The sequence below is a fragment of the Puntigrus tetrazona genome, chromosome 15, assembly GCF_018831695.1.
Source record: "Puntigrus tetrazona isolate hp1 chromosome 15, ASM1883169v1, whole genome shotgun sequence".
In the NCBI taxonomy this organism is placed as follows: domain Eukaryota; kingdom Metazoa; phylum Chordata; class Actinopteri; order Cypriniformes; family Cyprinidae; genus Puntigrus; species Puntigrus tetrazona.
The window spans coordinates 5,296,173-5,302,332 of NC_056713.1; the positions used below are offsets into that span (position 1 = coordinate 5,296,173).

General features: G+C 40.8%; 1 pseudogene; it reads right to left on the minus strand.

Moving 5' to 3' along the window:
• Positions 1-583: 583 nt before the first annotated feature.
• The window catches only part of LOC122359372, a 9,627-nt pseudogene continuing 4,050 nt past the window's right edge, over positions 584-6,160 (minus strand).

Here is a 6,160-nt window from a genome sequence, read left to right on the forward strand (position 1 = left end):
AGCTTGTCAAGTCTGCACTTCAGCCGGGGAACGGAAACACTTCTTATTATAATAATATTAAGTAATGTGTATTAATGATTATTAATATTGATGTTATTAGTAATACACCAATCTCTCATGTAGGTTAAACTCTTCCTGAAATTGTCATATGTTGGTAATTCAGTAGCAACTTGTTTTGTGATTAGATGGAAAACAGTTCTATCTTTCTTTCTTTGGTCACTGCACACTCGCCCAGGTTTTTATTTTGGATTCTTACTTTGTATGTGTTCCATATCGTTTTTTGAACTGGTTTGCAATACCTGCTCCATATGCACAGTCAGCACTCACACGATGGGCCAAAGGTTCTCCTTGAGGAGATCTGAATAAAATCACCTGTTGTGTGGATAATCTGTAATGCTTGTACTGCTGTTGGTGTGTGCAATGTTTTTGTGTTACCAGTATCAATATCCTCTCTTGGTCCTGACTTGTCAGGGCCAATCTTGTATGTTTAAAATGATCCTCTCAGGTGGGGTCACAGGTTGCACATGAAGACAAGTGATACCAGGTGTCACCTTTGCCAGCTAGGCAAACACAGTGTGAAGTTCTAGCAGTGACTCAGAGAGTAGACCACCCAGGCTCCTTCCACTTTCTCCCAACAGACGAAGCGTATTACCCACTCCACACGGCCGAGGCTGAGCAGTTTGCTCAGCACTGTCAGTGCATGATGCCCTAAACCTAAGTGGAAAAACAGCTAATCAAGGCAGTTAGTTTGTCAAAATGCACTTTATGTGTCAAAGGTTCAATGGGCTTCAAGACACAGAGCCGTTGCTGGTCCAGGAAATGATCGAAGTTCAAAAGGTGTAAAGCCCGTGAACCCTGTTAACAGAAGATCGACAGACATTAGTGCCAGTGCGGCTAAAGCAGACAGCCAGTTAATCTTAAGTTGTTTCACAGATTTTAGTGCAAGCTTGTGTTTGTGGGTTAGATTCATACGCTCGACTTTTCCTTGTGATTGGGGATGGAACACAGCACCAAAATGAATGTGTCAAGCCCAAGGCTGTTTCTACAGTTCTAAGTGCACATTTTTAAATGACTTCATTGTCAGACCTGACTCCATCTTGGAAAACCACAATGGAGCATATAGTGATTTATCAAACATTTTATGACAGCGGTGCTGTCTTCCTTCCCACAGGAAATGCTTCTGGCCATCCAGTGTAGGTGTCTCACCATGACCAACTATGCACTTTTACCATTTACTCTGTCTATCATATCAGTAAATCAGTGACCACTCCATCACCTGCTGTCCACTCAGCCAGTGGAAAAATTACCAGCTGATGGGCGCATTGAAAGCAATATGGTGTGAGACTGTCGCTGTCAAGTCGGGTCAGTCAAGTCAAGTGGCTTTATTGTCATTTCAATCATGATAGCTGTGCAGAACATAGTGAAATTAGACAATGTTTCTTCCAGGACTCTGGTGCTACATGGAGTCACACATACAACACAATACAAAAGAACTGTCTCTTAGCCACATAATTTTGATAGTAGCTCCCCTTCTAGTAAAATTAAAACAGGTATAATTATTCTTTCTTACCTCTATAAGGTCCTGCTCTGGGTCATGTTTTGAAATAGGTGGAAAAAATGGCTGCCATTGTAGTACAGCTGGTAGGTGGCGATTATCTTAGTTACTCCTAACATACAATTATATCCCCATTTGTCCTCTGAAATAAAGTGGAGCTGGTCCACAGTACCAATCTAGGTCTTGCACTCAGCACATCCAATACAATTTCTCCATTTTTTGTTTGGCTGCTACTCACAATCCAATCTAATCATAGGTTGCTATCAACATAGCCTGCTGCTATCTCTATTATGCGTGTCCTCAGGCCTCATTTTTTGTATAGTCCATTTCTCAATAACTCCGTTGCCTGCTCATGTTTTCTTCTCTACTATCTCCTCATCTGTCTTATTTGCTTGAGGCGTGGACGGCTGAGGTTGATTTTCATCAGTTCTGTGAATCTTTACCCGTCAGTTCTACTTCCCACTACCAAGTAAAGCATTTTCTGATTGCATCCGTTACATCTACTACTGCCCCTTTTGGGTATTCCGTAGGTAAATCTCCGCTGATTACAGTGATTGGATTATCTCCTGACTGAATAATCTGGCTGTATTTTTATTCTATAGCTTCAGGCCTGACTTCCAATAATCTTCGGGGTCCTAACTTCAGTATATGCCACTGCTACTGTCCTGCAACTCTCTGCACCACTTTCATGACCTAATTCTCCCTTTATTATTACAACTAGTGATCAATGAGGAGTGTTGACAACAAAACGCCAGATCTTTCTCCATGAACAATTTTTTCCCCTGCAGTTAATCATCTCCGCACAAGTCAAACGCAGCGAATGATGTAGTAGTTCAACTCTATTCCCCCACATCGCTTTTTAGGCATTTGTCCCTTTGTATTTAAAACAGTAATAATGTAAAAAATAATTTCAACCTCTAAAACACAAAGTAAAAAATAAAATAGAAGATTAATTTGACAGTTGAACACTTCTATAATGAGATGAAATTAAACAAACATAAATACATTCTACTTGTAAAAATCAATGAAAAACACATCTGGTAATGTATTAAAAATGTGATAAATGTGATGCCATGAACATTCAAATAGTATATATGGTGGGTCAGGTTATGTCTAATGTCCGTGAACACTAACACTTTTCAGGATCTGTAAGATTCCTCTCAAACTTCAGCTTGTCAAGTCTGCACCCCAGCCGGGAACTGGAAACACTTGATGATGTTATAGTAATACACCAATCTCATGTAGGTTAAACTCTTCCCTGAAATTGGGTTTCATGTTGTGTAATTCAGTAGCAACTTGTTTTGTGATTAGATGGAAAACAGTTCTATCTTTCTTTCTTTGGTCACTGCACACTCGCCAGGTTTTTTATTTTGGATTCTTACTTTGTATGTTCCATAATGTTTCTTGAACTGGTTTGCAATACTCTGCTCCATATGCACAGTCAGCACTCACACGACGGGCCAAAGGTTCTCCTTGAGGAGACTCTGAACAAATCACCTGTTGTGTGGATAATCTGTAATGCTTGTACTGCTGTTGGTGTGTGCAATGTTTTTGTGTTACCAGCATCAATATCCTCTTGGTCCTGACTTGTCAGGGCCAACTTGTATGTTTAAATGATCCTTCCTCAGGTGGGTCAGCAGGCTGCAATACAAAGACAAGTGATACCAGGTGTCACTCTTTGCCAGCTAGGCAAACACAGTGTGAAGTTCCTAGCAGTGACTCAGGAGAGTAGACCACCTAGGCTCCTTCCACTTTCTCCCTAACAGGACGGCGTATTACCTAATTTCCAAATGGCCGAGGCTGAGCAGTTTGTTCAGCACTGCTCAAAGTGCATGATGCCCTAAACCTAAGTGTGAAAACAGCTAATCAAGGCAGTTAGTTTGCCAAAATGCACTTTATGTGTCAGCGTTCTAAATGGGCTCCAAGACACAGAGCCGTTGCTGGTCCAGGAAATGATCGGAAGTTCAAAAGGTGGGAAGTCTCGTGAATCTTCTGTTAACAGAAGATCGACAGACATTAGTGCCAGTGCTAAAGCAGACAGCCAGTTAATCTTAAGTTGCTCACATGATTTTAGCAAGCTTGTGTTTGCAGGGTTAGATTCATATACGCTCGACTTTTCCTTGTGATTAGGGATGGAACACAGCACCAGCTTCCAATGTGTCAAGTTTATGGCTGTTTCTACAGTTCTTAAGCGCACATTTTTTAAATGACTTCCATTGTCAGGATCTGACCCATCTTGGAAAACCACAATGGAGCATATAGTGATTTCCATCAAACATTTTTATGACAGCGGGGGTGTTGTCTTCCTTCCCACAGGAAATGCTTCTGGCCATCCAGTGTAGGTGTCTGCTCATGACCAACAGGTGTAATTTTACCATTTACTCTGTCTATCATATCAGTAAAACTAGTATTCACCTCATCACCTGGTCCACTAGCCAGCGGAAAATTACCAGCTGATGGGCGATTGAAAGCAATATGGTGTGAGATCAAGTCAAGTCAAGCCGTTTAAGTCAAGTGAAGTGGCTTTTATTGTCATTTCCAACTCACATATAGCAGTGCAGAAATATAGTGAAATTAGACAATGTTTCTCCAGGACCTGGTGCTACATGGAGTCACACATACAACACAACACAAAAAGAATCTGTGTCTTAGCCACATGTAAAGTGCAAAGGGTATGGACTCAGTGCAAACAGCAAGTGGAGTAGAGTGCAACCCAGTGTGCAAACTAGTGCAAACAGTGCAAAGACGCAGTGATGAAAGCGGTGCCACCAGGCAATTTGCGGGTAAGATGTGGGCATGTGCTGGGTGTCACCAGGACATTTGTTTGTCTCCACAGTGGGATGGACTATGAATTTGGGTCAAAACAGAAACAGCTAATGATGAGGATAACACAGGATGACCATCTGGTGATGTCCACAAACCATCATGTGCCTTAATGGCTCCTTTGTTTAACCATTGAGTCTTTTCTGATGGACTAGCTAGATGTTGTTGTTTAATGATATAAGGTCTGGATAAATTAGGAAACAAATTAGACAGCTGACGCTGTGACTTAGGCATTGACTCTGGTGATATCCAGCTGCGCTTTTTACGGCTTCATCAGCCGCTGCATTTCCTAATGAAATTAAGGTATTAGAAGTTGCCTGACCTTGACATTTCATGACAGTTGCTACTGCATCAGGTATGGCCAATGCCTCTGACAGCTGTTCTGCTTCTTTAGCATGCGCATGGAATGTCCTTCGTAGCAATGATATAGTCAATTCTCTTCCACCTGGGCAGCTCAATGTGTACGGGCAGTTACAACATATGCAACATATGTCGCCAGAGATGTTAACCTTTCCGTCCTCTGAATGTGTAAACGCCAGGTTTGGGGTGTCTAAAACCTTGGCCAGATGTCTTTGTCTCAGTGGTGAAAAGGTAAATGAATTAATATTTACAAATGGCATAACAGAGTGTGTGGTTAAAATAGTCAGGTGGATGAGCCATAACAACATGGGATGTTTTGTCAATGATCTTTGCCAGACCAGCCACGTGCCGTGAGCAAGGCTTGAAACCATTCAGGGCTTTATAGGTAATTAATAAGATATTAAAATTCATCCGATGTTTGATAGGAGCCAGTGCAGTGTTGACAGAACCGGGTTAATATGATCATACTTCCTATTTCTAGTAAGGACTCTAGTTGCTGCATTTGGACTAGATGAAGTTTATTTATCAAGCGCAGAACAACCACCCAATAAAGCATTACAATAATCTAACCTCGAGGTCATAAACGCATGAATTAATATTTCTGCATTAGAGGTTGAAAGCATAGGTCATAATTTAGATATATTTTTTAGAGAAAACACAGTTTTACAGATGCTGCAAACATGGTTTTCAAAGGAATCTTGGTTAACTTCTATAATATTATCATTAAAATCATTATTCTAGTAGGTTAGTGACCGCATTGTTTGTGTGCTAGGTGAGTTAGTCAATGATCAATGGACGGAGCCAGGGGTTTTGAGATCTTGATGTCTGGCCACCAAACTGGCTTTCTAGCATGCTGTTACTTAGGGATTGCATAAAACATATTCTTTTTGAGTTTATTGAGGAAATGGCTGCATTAAGGTGTTTATCTACTGGGTAGCCGCTGACTCAAGACCTGGACTGGCCTCAGATGAGTCGTGAGTCTGTTCTGGCAAAAGAGGTCTTTAAGCTACTGAGACTGGATGGAAACTAGGAAGTATTATAGTTAATTAATGGTCCAAATTTCTAATCAACAACTAGAGTGGATCAGCAGTAACATTTAAAATTAATATAGCAAAAAAACTATTCTGAGTCCAACAAAAATTATATAAGGTCAGAACTAAATTTTAAAAATAATAACCATAAGTGATTTTACAGAGGAGCTAGAAACAGTCTATTATCACACATCCATGTGCTCAACCAGCCACTGATTCAAGCGGGTGGGTGAACCTTTTCATGGTTCCATTTATCATAGCAATTCTCCCAGGTCCTGAAATAGCCTCATCACACTACTAATACCATATATTTTACTATTGGTATGATGTTGGTTTTTTCTGAAATGCTGTGTGTCTTTCACACCAGATGCAATGGGACACACACCTTCCG